The following is a 14,985-nucleotide window of genomic DNA, read 5'->3' as shown; positions in this document are numbered from 1 at the left end:
AGGCACCAGGAGGTATTCTTCCTGGGGCATGAGGAAAACTTGGAGAGAGTTCAGAAAGAAGCAGCCTCTATGATCGCAGGGTGGGAATCATAGAATATTACAATGTTCAGAAACAGCTCATCATTCCCCTCATGACACCAAGGAGAAGACAGGCCCGAGAGGGTTAAGACACTTACCAAAGGCCACACAGTGAGTTGGTGGCAGATACAACACTCTTGACATAAGCCGTCACTCTTTTTTTAAAATCTGTTGAAGTATAGTTGATTTACAATGTTGTGTTAATTTCTGCTGTATAGCAAAGTGACTCAGTTATACATATATATTCTTTTTCATATTCTTTTCCATCATCATTTATCACAGGATATTGAATATAAGTCCCTGTGCTGTACAGTAGGACCTTGTTCTTTATCCATCCTATATGCAATAGTTTGCATCTGCTAATCCCCAAATCTCAATCTCTTCCTCCCCTAAACCCCTCCCCCTTGACAACCACAAGTCTGATCTCTATGTCTGTGAGTCTGTTTCTGTTTTGTAAATAAGTTCATTTGTATCATATTTTAGATTCCACGTATAAGTGATATCATATGATAGTTGTCTTTCTGTCTGACTTAAGGCACTCAGTATGATAACCTCTAGGTCCATCCAGGTTGCTGCAAACGGCATTATTTCATTCTTTTTTATGGCTGAGTAATATTCCATTGTATATATGTACCACATCTTCTTTATCCATTCATCTGTTGATGGACATTTAGGTTGCTTCCATGTCTTGGCTATTGCGAATAGTGATAAGCCATCACTCTTGATATAAGCCATTGGGAGAAAATAAAGGCCAAGAAGAAAACCTCAAGAGCTTCAACTGAGGCTTGGTATGCCCACCTCCAGTGTGGCCCCAAAGGCTGCCCTTTAGGAGCTAACATGGATTGTTAGCACAGACCCTCTGTGCTGTGTCTCACATCTATGACCCTGTACAGTCTCACATAGTAGCCACTTTTTAAAGACCAGGCAACTGAGGTTCAAAACAAAGAACGTTTGCAAATTAAAGAGTAATTGAGGTGGGACTCAACACCAGGTCAGACCAACTTTCCATGGCCCATGGTGCTTCTCATGCACCTCTCTCAAAGTTCTCGGTGGATGGGAGAGTGTTGTAGAAAACCACTAGCTGTCATCACCAACACCACCATCTTGGGACTTTCCATTCCCCGTTGGACTTCAACACAACACACAGATTCCAGATGGGAGAGCACCTCAGGTTCTCAGGTGGAAGAAGCTAGCCCTCACCTATCTAGCTCAGGATCTAGCAAACTTTTTCTGGAAATGGCTGTATGTAAACGTTCTAGGCTTTGCAGGCACCTGTTGTTGTCACACCATTAAACTCTTCCATTGCAGTAGGAAGGCCGCCATAGATAATATGTAAATAAACAGATGTAGCTCTGCTCCAATACAAGTTTATTTGCAAAAACAGGTGACACACATGATTTGCCGCCTCCTGGCATAGTTAGTCCTCTATCTAGCCAACAGCCTTTTTCTGATTTAGCTTTGATATATTCTTCCTATTTACCTGACACTCATCTTAACACTTTGTATTAGTGGTTCTTCCACTTTGTTGAGAGTGAGGGAGGCTGTCCCAGAGCTCACTGAGAACCCCTAAACCCCCTTCTAAGGAAAATGCATGTGTGTGCAGTTTCGCACATGATTCTAGCTGGGTTGTAGCTACAGACTCGCGTTATCCTTGAGAGATCGATGCATGCATCTTGGCTGTCTAGAAACTGCAGAGACGGGGACAGCTGGTTGGCGTGAGAACATCAGTCTGAGAATACCATAGCCTGAGGAAGATTTGGTGGTGCGCCAATGTGCTGGTTATTGTGGAGTTTATCTCAGCACAAAGACCCCCGGATAACAAGTATATGGTGGCCCATGTGATCTTGTTCTGACCATTGGGACGGGAGAAGTGATAGGTACCACCTCCAGCCCCTGCCATTTAAGACTGGATGTGTGCTTCCCAGGCTACTTTCTCCTTCCCACTGACTAAAGAGAGGCAAGAATGACACAATCTCTTTGGACCCAAAGATGGAAGCCACACGTTGAAGACGGAAAAGCCGTCCTACTGTCTGAATGGCCTACCTCTGGGCTGCTATGAAGAGAGAATGAAATGTCTGTCTTATTTAAGTCACTGTCTTTCTGGATCTCTTTGCTGTTACGGCAGCAAAACTGTGCCTAGTACTGGCCACATACTTTGCAGGACCCAGTGCAGAATGAAAATGTGGGGTCCTTGTTCAAAAATTGTGAAGAATTTCAAGACAGTGACATCAGAATATTAAATCACATGCAGGGCCCTTCTAAGCATGGGGACCTGTGTGATGGCCCAGGTTGTATGCCTGTGAAGCCCATGCCTGAATATAGGTGGGAGCTCATGAAGCCCAGGGGGTTGGGTCATCAAAACCGGGTCATTTCTAGTGACCGGGTGGCAACGTGATTCTGATCATTTTTCCGACATACCACATGGTCAGGAAGGAACCAGACCAGGGACCTAGACTGAGGCTCCCTTTCGTGATAGGGGCCCTGGGGCCTATGCCCTCTTGGGAAAATTTCAGAGTTCATTCCTTTCCACACTTGGGGCAGAGCAAGAGAATGCAACTTCCTGGAGAGCAAATCTGAGGTGACAAATGCCACAGGTCTCAGCGGTTGCCATGGACAGACCTTGGGCCAGTCCTTGGTATGGTTGGATCGTCAGATGTGACTACAACAAGATTTGGACAAGGGTGTTGATTTGGTGGCCCCCTGAAACCTTCCTTCACAACCCAGCAGCTACTCTTTCTTTCTTCTGAGGAAGGTACTATTATTACTGCATTTTGCAAACTGGGAAACTGAGGCCCTACTGGATTAGTAGTGACCCTGGATTCAAGCCCTGGCAGTATCATTTAGGAGTTTAGGCTCTTAACCACTACCCTAAGCTTGACCCGAAAGAAGCTACTTATTTTGCAGGAATGACTGCCCATCTTCCACCCCCCTGAGGGAGGTGGCTTATTCCTCCCATTGCCCAACATCTGTAATGGGAGGGCCTTCGAGTCAAGAGGTTACCAGGGCAGGTTCAGGAAGGCAGCCACCAAGTTTCAACCTTCGGCTCCGTTACCTACTTTCCAGCTCTGTGACCTTGGGCCAACCTCAGTTTCCTCATCTGTAAAATGGCAATAATCATAAAAGCCCCTGCCTCATTAATTTAGTATGAGGATGAAATAAGATAACGCAGGCAAATGACTTGCTATTTAGGGAGCCCTTAATAGATGTTCACTCTGATTACTGATGTGAAACATGCAATACGTTACTTTCCGATCTTTTTCAGACATTTATCTGCATTTGCTCTGCTCTTTCCAGGCCCCTCCTGCTTCTGCCCCGGTCTTCGAATCTTCCCTTCTGCCCCCTTCTCTTCTTTTGCTGCCGTGTTAAACTAGGCAGGTGTTTTCCGTTTTGTTCTGAAATCAGGACAAAATGGTTACATTTAACTGAATCTAATTTATTAAAATAATTGTCTTAATGAATACTAATTATTAAATGTCCACTTAGTTACGTGCTTCCCTTTGCTGCTACATGTACTTCATATGAGTCATTATGAAACAAGACAGGCAGCAAACTGTGTAATTACAGACAAAGCATTTAAGACACAAACCAATAAAAATCAAAGGTAAGAGAAAAATGCTTTGAAGAGAGCTGGCAACAAGTTGGGACTTCCTGTGTCCTGCCAAGAACCTGGGGCAGGAGGCGGGGTGGGGGGTGGGGTGTTGGGTGATGGACCCGGGATCCAGTGCCTGGCCTCTCCATCCAAGTGGAGAAGTTGTTTATAGCGAAGACCAAAAAGTCGCCCTGTCACTGTCACATCTTTTAGCAAGTCGAAAGAGATGAAACTCCAGTCCAATACAGCCCTTCTCTCAGGAAAGCATCCGAGAAAGCAGGATGAGAAGTCAGGTTTGGGATGCGTTCTTGCCTTCTCCACAATAACAATTTGCTGGGGGACTGTCATGGGTTGAACTTTATCCACCAGATTCACATGTTGAAGTCTTAACCTCACCACCGCCTCAGAGCGTGACCTTGTTTGAAGATGGGGTGTTCGCAGAGGTAATGACATAACTGAGGACATTAGGGTGGGCCCTAATCCAATAGGACTACTGTCCTTACAAGAAGTACCACAAACTAACACAACATTGTAAATCAACTATACTTCAATGAAAAAAAAAATGAAAAAGAAAAAGAAAGTACCACAACTAGGTGTTTTAAACAAGAGAAACGTATTTTCTCACAGTCCTGGAGGGCAGTTGTCCAAGATCAAGGTGTCGGCAGGGAAGGTTCCTTGTGAGTGCTGTGAGAGAGATCTGTTGCAGGCATCGCCCCTGGCTTCTGGTGGTTTTCCGCCAATTTTTGACATTCTTTGGCACTTAGAAGCATCACTTCGATCTCTGCCTCCATCTTCACATGGTGTTGTCCCTGTGGGCCTGTCTGTGTCCAAATTTCCCCTTTTTATAAGGACACCAGTCCTGTTGGATTAGACCCCACCTTGATATCCTCATTTTATTTTATTACTTTATTTGATATCCTCATTTTAACTTGATTACCCTATTTTCAACTAAGGTCACATCCTGAGGTCCTGGAACTTAGAACTCCAACATAGGAATTGGAATGGTGGGATGTAGGAGTGCGGGGAACCACAATTCAGCACATCACAGTGACCTTGGGCAAGTATCTTCCTACCTCTGAGCTCAGTTTACCTATCTGCAAGATGATGTGTAATCGTATAATCTCCAAGGGCTTCTCAGCCCTCACGTCCTATGCAGGTCAAATAAATCTCGGCCCTCAGAACCAGCCTTGCCCCAAAGTCTGCAGACATAGAGGCAGAGACGCCAATTTTTTAAAAAAATTTTTTAGAATTATTTATTTTGGGGTCTTTGGGTCTTTGTTGCTGCGTGCGGGCTTTCTCTAACTGCGGTGAGTGGGGGCTACTCTTCATTGTGGTGCATGGGCTTCTCATTGCAGTGGCTTCCCCTGTCGCAGAGCACAGGCTCTAGACACGCAGGCCTCAGCAGTTGTGGTGCACGGGCTCAGCAGTTTTGGCGCATGGGCTTAGTTGCTCCTCGGCATGTGGGATCCTCCCAGACCAGGGCTTGAGCCTGTGTCCTCTGCACTAGCAGGCAGATTCCCAATCACTGCGCCACCAGGGAAGTCCCAGAGATGTCAATTTATAGCCAGGCAAATGGGGTTGGAAACTGTCTTCCAGAGAGGACTAGGCAAGGGCGCACCTCCCCAGGGGTGTATCCATGATTTGCTTGGGGTGGAGGTGAGAAACTACTCCCCAAGTCTCTGTGACCAAGCTCTGGGTCGAGTTGGGCAGAGGGGACCCAGGCCCGGACCTGGTCACTTGGGACCAATTACCAGTGTGACCCAAGGCTGGGCAAGAGTCTCAGGGGAAGCAGAATTAGGTCACTAACCCTTTCCACTTAGGTCAGCAGAAAGCAATGGGCTGGGCAATAGCTGTAATCACCTGCCCCCAGCTGCACCCATTTCAAGCCAGAGGCCACGGGGGGAATAAAAGGCTCCTATCTCACAATCCTCTGACGCATTCAGTTTAGACTGTGCTGATTCCCATCATATTGTCCTAGAAAAGACCCGATTTTATCTCAGGCCCCCTGAATACCGACCATTACGATGGGAGAGAGCGTTCCAGGACCACTGGTGCTGGGGGGTGTTTGCACCCTAAGCTCGCATTTGCACATGAAAAATGGATCAGCTCTGATGGATAGAGATAAGATTTGCTGTTTTGTGTAAGCCTGAGAGATAGGATATGCAGGTAAACGGAGGGTGCATTTTCAAATCTGAGGAATCTGGGATCTTTCGTTTTGAAGATGGAGATGCCTGGGGGGAACAGAGGCTGTGACTTCATGAGGCCAAGACTCAGCCAAGCCCAGTCAAGGTCCCTCCCCCAGACCATTTCCACTGAAATGCACCTGCCCTGCCTCTTTTTCCTGCCTCATCTATACCAGCTGCTCCTACCCTAGGGAAACCAACTTCCCCAGTTTTATCCCTGAAATTCCCTCATCCCAGAGCCCCCTCAGTCCCCAGCAAAGTGGGACAGACGGTCACGCTATCTCTCCAGCCGGCTCCCCCGCTCCACACACATGCACACACGACGAGCCTGAAAACACCTGCAGTTTCTGAAACAGCCTGATCCCCTCCCTGAACACCTCCCCGTCTTTAAGCCAATGCTTTGCTCTTTCCTCCAAACTGTCACCTGATCCCATGCTCTGGGGAGCCTGCCCTGGCACAGAAGCTGTTCAGCCCACCTCCCTGTAATTGTGTCCCCCTTGCTTTGTCTATCTCACCTGCCAAATTAGAAGCTCCTCCCAATAAGGGGTCTGGAGAAGACAGCACCAACGATTGCCTCATGGAAGAAAGAAAGAAGATGGTTGGATGCCAGGACTAAACAGCCCACTCCCGCAGCTGTCGGCAGAAGTGACCCTGCCACCTGCCTAGACATGGCAGGCAGTAACGCCAAGAGCAGCATTGTCCTAAAATGAATAAAGTGTGTATCAAAGATACATAAGCTAAAGTCGTTTCCTGTCCACTTATTACTCCCATGCCTCTTTCCTAGACACAACCACAATGAACCACTTTCTTGTGTACCCTTCTATCGATACATTGTACAAAGACCAACATGTCTTTAAAACACACACACGGGAAACAAACTCACAGACGTGGGAAACAAACTCACAGACCTAGAAAACAAATTTGTGGTTACCAAAGGGGAAAGGTAGGGGGAGGGATAAATTAGGAAATTGGGATTAGGGCTAGGGTTAGGGTTGGGATTAACATATACACACTACTGTATATAAAATAGATAATTAACAAGGACCTCCTGTACAGCACGAGGAACTCTATTCAATACTCTGTAAAAACCTATATGGGAAAAGAATCTGAAAAAGAATAGATACATGTATATGCATAAATGAATCACTTTGCTATATACCTCAAACTAACACAACATTGTAAATCAACTATACTCCAATATAAAATTAAAATTAAGAAAAACACACACACACAAACAGGAACATAGTGTTGTGTCCTGCACCTTGCTTTTTTTTCCCATTGTCAACCATATATTTGGTATCAGAACATTCAGAGCTGCGTCTTTATCTGTAATGACTTTCATTTCCTAAGGGGAAACTGTGAGGAAACTCCAGACCAGTCACCATCCTCAGTGACTTGTACTTTCTCAGCACCCTTGTTCTTCACATCAGTCCTGATCGGTGTTTTAATAAATTAATCCAAGTGCTGTGCTATTTAATTAGGTACATAATGTCTGAATCCCACACTAGACCAATGGAGTGGGCCTCAGAATGATCTGGAAGACTTATTAAAATACAGATCACGGGGGCTTCCCTGGTGGCGCAGTGGTTGAGAGTCCGCCTGCCGATGCAGGGGACACAGGTTCGTGCCCCGGTCCGGGAAGATCCCACATGCCGCGGAGCAGCTAGGCCCGGGAGCCATGGCCACTGAGCCTGATGCAGATGTTGCTGGCCCAGGAGCCCCACTTTGAGAACTACTCACTAGACTGTGTGCTCGCTTAGATTGTAAGGGAAGCAAAGGGGAGGTTTTATTCACTAAACTATCTTCCGTGCCTGGCACATAAAAGATAGGCGGTTGATACATACCGGTTAAGTGAAAAATAAATTAATGAGGCCTCTCACCCTGGCTGTGAACACTTCTGTGAACCAATGCTGTGTGCATTGGTCTGGGGTGGAGCCCAGGCTGTCTGGCTGAAGGACATTTGACAAAGCTTCAGAGTAGATCAGAGATGGGCCTCCGGTTCAGCTGGTCAGACAGGTTGACCCACCCCAAACTCTCCTTTCCCCAAGGGTCTAATCTTTGATGCCAAGAACTCTTCTTTTCTTCATACCCGGATCCTGATCACTTTCTTCCAGACAGAAGGAGCTTCCAACATACCCCCTTCTCTTTCCCCCATTATCCTGGGGAGGAAACCGCAGAGCCTGGGAGGTGAAGTGGTTTGTCAGATTCACAGGGCAGTTTTGATGACAAGGCAGAACTTGCCAGAGGATTGGCAGCACGGAGAAAATCCATACCACAGATAAAGCCAGAATGACTTCTTTCTCTGATGAAACTTTTCAGTCTTGCATGAAATTCATGTTCATCATTCATTCATTCATTCAAGGAAGATTTATTGAACACCTACATGCCATGCCAGTGACTTGGAGATGCAGTAATGAATAAAACAAAGTTCCTGCCTCCATAGAACTTGCATTTGGGGAGGGGGTGCAAGTGAAAACAAGTAAATAATTTCAGATAATGATGATTGAATGCAAAGAAGAAAGGAAAACAGTCCAAAGTCTGAGGACTCATGCACTATCGCCAACTTGGGGTGGGCAGAGCTGAAGGGTTTTTGCTGTGGTGAGTAGCTTTGCTGGCTTCTGGAAAGTTCCTAAGTAGAGGTGCTTTAGCCGTGGAGTCTGACTAATAGGGCAGAAGACCAACTAGGCAAGGCCATGAGGAAGGAGCTTCTGCTTCACCAGGTACCTTCCATCAGGTGTTGTATAAAGAGCAATGCCTTCATACCCTAAATGTCCACTGACAGATGAATGGATGAAGATGTGGTATATATATACAGAGTGGAATACTACTCAGTCACAAAAAATGAAATACTGCCATTTGCAGCAACATGGATGGACCTAGAGAGTATCATACTAAGTGAAGCATGTCAGAGAAAGACAAATATTACATGATATCACTTAGATGTGGAATTTAAAAAAATGATACAAAAAACTTATTTACAAAACGGAAATAGACTCACAGACATAGAAAACAAACTTATGGTTACCAAACGGAAGGGGGGATTGGGATAAATTGAGAACTTGGGATTAACAGATACACACTCCTATATATAAAATAGATAAACAACAAGGTCCTATTATATAGTACAGGGAACTAAATTCAATACCTTGTAATAACCTATAGTGGAAAGGAATCTGAAAAAGAATATGTGTGTGTGTGTGTGTGTGTGTGTGTGTGTGTGTGTGTGTGTGGGTGTATGTGTAACTGAATAGCTTTACTGTATACCCGAAAAATTGTAAATCAACTATACCTCAATTTAAAAAATAAAATAAATAAAAATTAAAAAATAAAAGGCAGGAAAAAAAAGATCAATGCCTTCAGAGCCAGAGAGTTCTGGGCTTAAATCCTGTCTCTATCACCTTGCAGCTGCATGACCAGGAACCAGTCATATGGCCTTTGGAGACTCAGTTTTTCCATCTGTGGAATGGGACACGATGACAAGAACTACTGCATAGAGTCAGAGGAGAAGGGTTTGAGTCCCAGTTCTGCTAGATTCAAATAGTGAGACTTTGGGCAAATGACTTGACTTGTCTGAGCCTCAGAATATGTATTCATTCATCCACGCATTCAAACAAGAAAAATAGATGCATTTTTTCTGAGCCTCAGCCAATTTATTCATTCATTCAAAAGAGACAAAATGATATTAAAAATAGGCATGATCGGCACTACCAAATGTAAAACCGATAGCTAGTGGGAAGCAGCCACATAGCACAGGGAGATCAGCTCGGTGCTTTGTGACCACCTAGAGGGGTGGGATCGGGAGGGTGGGAGGAAGGGAGACACAAGAGGGAAGAGATATGGGGATATATGTATAGCTGATTCACTTTGTTATAAAGCAGAAACTAACACACCACTGTAAAGCAATTATACTCCAATAAAGATGTCAAAAAAAAAAAAAGTCTGCCAACTCAAGCTTTGGTTGAAATAAAATTTTTTAAATAAACTTTTACATTTAAATAAATAAATAAAATAAAATTCAAAAATAAATTAAAGATATATATATATATATATATATATATAGTGTCACTGAAGAAAAAATAGACATGATCAAAGGACCTTCAAGATGGTGGAGGAGTAAGACCTGGAGATCACCTTCCTCCCCACAAATACATCAAAAATACATCTCTATATGGAACAACTCCTACAGAACACCTACTGAATGCTGGCAGAAGACCTCAGACTTCCCAAAAGGCAAGAAACTCCCCACGTACCTGGCCGTGTAGCTGACAGGGTCTTGGTGCTCCAGCCGGGTGTCAGGCCTGAGCCTCTGAGGTGGGAGAGCCAAGTTCAGGACACTGGTCCACCAGAGACCTCCCAGCCCCTCGTAATATCAATTGGCGAGAGCTCTCCCAGAGATCTCCATCTCAACACTAAGACCTAGCTCCACTAAATGACCAGCAAGCTCCAGTGCTGGACACCCCATACCAAACAACTAGTAAGACAGGAACACAACCTGACCCCTTAGCAGAGAGGCTGCCTAAAATCATAATAAGTTCACAGACGCCCCAAAACACACAACCGGACGTGGCCCTACCCACCAGAAAGACAAGATCCAGCCCCACCCACCAGAACACAGGCACCAGTCCCTTCCACCAGGAAGCCTACACAAGCCACCGAACCAACCTCACCCACCGGGGACAGACATCAAAAACAATGGAAACTATGAACCTGCAGCCTGTGAAAAGGAGACCCCAAAAACAGTAAGATAAGCAAAATGAGAAGACAGAGAAATACACAGCAGATGAAGGAGCAAGGTAAAAACCCACCAGACCAAACAAATGAAGAGGAAATAGGCAGTCTACCTGAAAAAGAATTCAGAGTAATGGTAGTAAAGATGATCCAGAATCTTGGAAATAGAATGGAGAAAATACAAGAAACGTTTAACAAGGAGCTAGAAGAACTAAAGAGCAAACAAGCAATGATGAAGACACAATATATGAAATTAAAAATTCTCTAGAAGGAATCAGTAGCAGAATAACTGAGGCAGAAGAATGGATAAGAGACCTGGAAGATAACGTAGTGAAAATAACCGCCACAGAGCAGAATAAAGAAAAAAGAATGAAAAGAATTGAGGATAGTCTCAGAGACTTCTGGAACAACATTAAATGCACCCAGAAGAAGAAGAGAAAAAGAAAGGGACTCAGAAAATATTTGAAGAGATTATAGTTGAAAACTTCCCTAATATGGGAAAGGAAATAGTCAATCAAGTCCAGGAAGGGCCCAGAGATAAACCCACGCACATAAGGTCACCTTATCTTTGATAAAGGAGGCAAGAATATACAATGGAGAAAAGACAGCCTCTTCAATAAATGGTGCTGGGAAAACTGGGCAGCTACATGTAAAAGAATGAAATTAGAACACTCCCTAACACCATACCCAAAAATAAACTCAAAATGGATTAAAGACCTAAACGTAAGGCCAGACACTATCAAACTCTTAGAGGAAAACATAGGCAGAACGCTCTATGACATAAATCACAGCAAGATCCTTTTTGACCCACATCCTAGAGAAATGGAAATAAAAACAAAAATAAACAAATGGGACCTAATGAAACTTAAAAGCATTTGCACAGCAAAGGAAACCATAAACAAGATGAAAAGACAACCCTCAGAATGGGAGAAAATATTTGCAAATGAAGCAACTGACAAAGAATTACTCTCCAAAATATACAAGCAGCTCATGCAGCTCAATATCAAAAAACAAACAACCCCATCCAAAAATGGGCAGAAGACGTAAACAGACATTTCTCCAAAGAAGACATACAGATGGCCAACAAACATATGAAAGGATGCTCAACATCACTAATCATTAGAGAAATGCAAATCAAAACTACAATGAGATATCACCTCACACCAGTCAGAATGGGCATCATCAAAAAATCTACAGGGCTTCCCTGGTGGCACAGTGGTTGAGAATCTGCCTGCTAATGCAGGGGACCCGGGTTCGAGCCCTGGTCTGGGAGGATCCCACATGCCACGGAGCAACTAGGCCCGTGAGCCACAACTACTGAGCCTGTGCGTCTGGAGCCTGTGCTCCGCAGCAAGAGATGCCGCGATAGTGAGAGGCCTGCGCACCACTATGAAGAGTGGCCCCCACTTGCCACAACTAGAGAAAGCCCTCACACAGAAACGAAGATCCAACACAGAAAAGAAAAAAAAATCTACAAACAATAAATGCTGGAGAGGGTGTGGAGAAAAGGGAACCCTCTTGCACAGTACGGAGTTTCCTTAAAATAACTAAAAATAGGACTACCATACAACCCAGCAATCCCACTACCAGACATATACCCTGAGAAAACCATAATTCAAAGAGTCATGTACCACAATGTTCCTTTCAGCACTATTTCCAATAGCCAGGACATGGAATCAACCTAAGTGTTCATCGACAGATGAATGGATAAAGAAGATGTGACACATATATACAATGGAATATTAGCCATAAAAAGAAATGAAATTGAATTATTTGTAGTGGGGTGGATGGACCTAGAGACTGTCATACAGAGTGAAGTAAGTCAGAAAGAGAAAAACAAATACCGTATGCTAACACATATATATGGAATCTATAAAAAAGTTCTGAAGAACCTAGGGACAGGACAGGAAAAAAGACGCAGACATAGAGAATGGACTTGAGGACACAGGGAGGGGGAAGGGTAAGATATGAGAGAGTGGCATGGACATATATACACTACCAAATGTAAAATAGATAGCTAGTGGGAAGCAGCCACATAGCACAGGGAGATCAGCTCGGGGCTTTGTGACCACCTAGAAGGGTGGGATAGGGAGGGTGGGAGGGAGGGAGACGCAAGAGGGAGGGGATATGGGGATATATGCATATGTACAGCTGATTCACTTTGTTATAAAGCAGAAACTAACACACCATTGTAAAGCAATTATACTCCAATAGCAATGTTAAAAAAAATAATAAATAAAACACCCAGATGCAAGCTGCCAAAAAAAAAAAAAAAAGGTATGATCATTTACATTTCACTGGGATGTGGTAAAGGTTACACAAATGCATACATGGAAACTTCATTCATGAAATGGCTGTTCCTGTATTACATATTCCCCAAAGGAGGAAGCAGCCTTCTCTTCCATCTCACCCCACAAAGTTTCCCAAGGTCTTTTACTTCTTTCCATGATCCAGTTTTGACCTCTACTCAAACCACACAAGCAGCAGGCCTGCAGAATCTATAAATAAGTCAAGTAAGACTTGAAAGCAAGGGGGACGGGCACCAGGTGAATGAGAAGAGAATGGGGTGTATCAGTACCTGAGCCTGGGGGTAGTGGAAATATCACCCTGGCCTTGGAGTCACACACACCTGGAGGTGAGACCCATGCCATCCCTCAATGGCTCTGTAACCTTGGAAAAGGCATTTCACTCCTCTGAGCCTCCATTTCCTCATCTGGAAAACAGAAAACCCAATTCCTGAATCCGAGCTAGCATTATTGTTGTCCTGATTCTAGGAAATAACGAAGGTGTGTATTATTCACACATTTATTGACTGCTTGCTCTGTACCAGGCACTGTTTTGTGTGATGTATGTGCTTTATGCTATTCAATTCTCAAAATTACCTTATGAGATAGTAACAATTATAAGCCCATTTTACAGGCAAGGAAACAGGCAAGGAGGGTCCAAAAAACCCGCCAAAGTCACCCATCTGGGAGTGGCACAGCCTGGATTCCAGCTCTGGCCATCAGCTTTGTTTTTTTGCGGTACGCGGGCCTCTCACTGTTGTGGCCTCTCCCGTTGCGGAGCACAGGCTCCGGACGCGCAGGCTCAGCGGCCATGGCTCACGGGCCCAGCCGCTCCGCGGCATGTGGGATCTTCCCGGACCGGGGCACGAACCCATGTCCCCTGTATTAGCAGACGGACTCTTAACCACTGCACCACCAGGGAAGCCCCAGAGCCCATACTTTGAAGCACTACTCTGTATTATTTCCAAAAGTGCAGTGGACTTGCAGCCCTGGATATCTGAGGTACTCAGAACTGGGTGCCTATCCTTATCCTTATCATTATCATCAGCTCACAGATGATGCCACCAAGTGCCTTGTTGCCCCTGCTATTGAGAGTAGCCTAGGACTGATGATGGCCCAGTGGCCAGCAGTGCCCTTGGCTCTATTTGTCAGGAATTAGGGGGACGCCCTCATTCTCATTTTGGAACCTAGATTTTTAAGGCCAAGCCTCTGAGTAACAGGATTTTCTTTGGAATGTAGATTACAGTCTTTAACTAGCTTTTTTAAATGTGGAACTTCCTCCTAGGAATCAGGAAGACACTGATTTCTTTTCTACTAATTGTAAACTCTCAGATGTTTCTCATTTCTGGAAGGATGGAGTAAGCTGGTATAAAGTGAATGCTTCAGATGTCTATGACTGACATTATATTCCCTACAGTGATGGCAGTTTCCAAATTGTTTGAATCAGATAAAAAGGTTTTAGCACACACACACAGAGAATATAACCATATATATATATATATATATATATAGTATTTCTAGTTTTTAAAATATATATTTACCAAGAAAATACTTCAGCTTCCTGCACATCAAGGAACCATTAGTCCTCCCTGGGAGGACTCCCTGCATGCATCAAAAAGGTTGAAATATTCTATGGTCTCCCTCAACTGCTTTCTCACCCAGGAAGAGGTTATATGGGGAAGAATTTCAGTGGTGTAGAAAGGGAACTTTGGAGCCAGACATGCTTCAGACATCACTCACTTGTTACATGCTTATTCTCTTTCAATCTCAATGCTCTTGTATTAGCTAGCTATTGCTGTGTAACAAATTACTCCAAAACTTGGTGGCTTAAAATGACAATATGTATTACTTCATAGTTTCTGTGGGTCAGGAATTTGGGCACAGTGCAGCTGGACCCCACCCCAGGGTCTGTCACAAGCTGTGATCAAGGTGTTGGTCAGGGCTATAGTCATCTCAAGGTCCAACTGGAGAAGAATCTGCTTCCAAGCTCACCTATGTGGTTGTTGTCAGGATTTAGTTTCTTGTAGGATATTGAACTGAGGGCCCCAGTTTCTTGCTGGCTGTTGGCTGGAGGCCATACTCAATATCTTACCACATGGGCCTCTCCAACATGGCAGCAGGC

The sequence above is a fragment of the Phocoena phocoena genome, chromosome 3 (assembly GCF_963924675.1).
Source record: "Phocoena phocoena chromosome 3, mPhoPho1.1, whole genome shotgun sequence".
NCBI classification, from domain to species: domain Eukaryota; kingdom Metazoa; phylum Chordata; class Mammalia; order Artiodactyla; family Phocoenidae; genus Phocoena; species Phocoena phocoena.
This window is presented reverse-complemented; position numbering follows the sequence as displayed.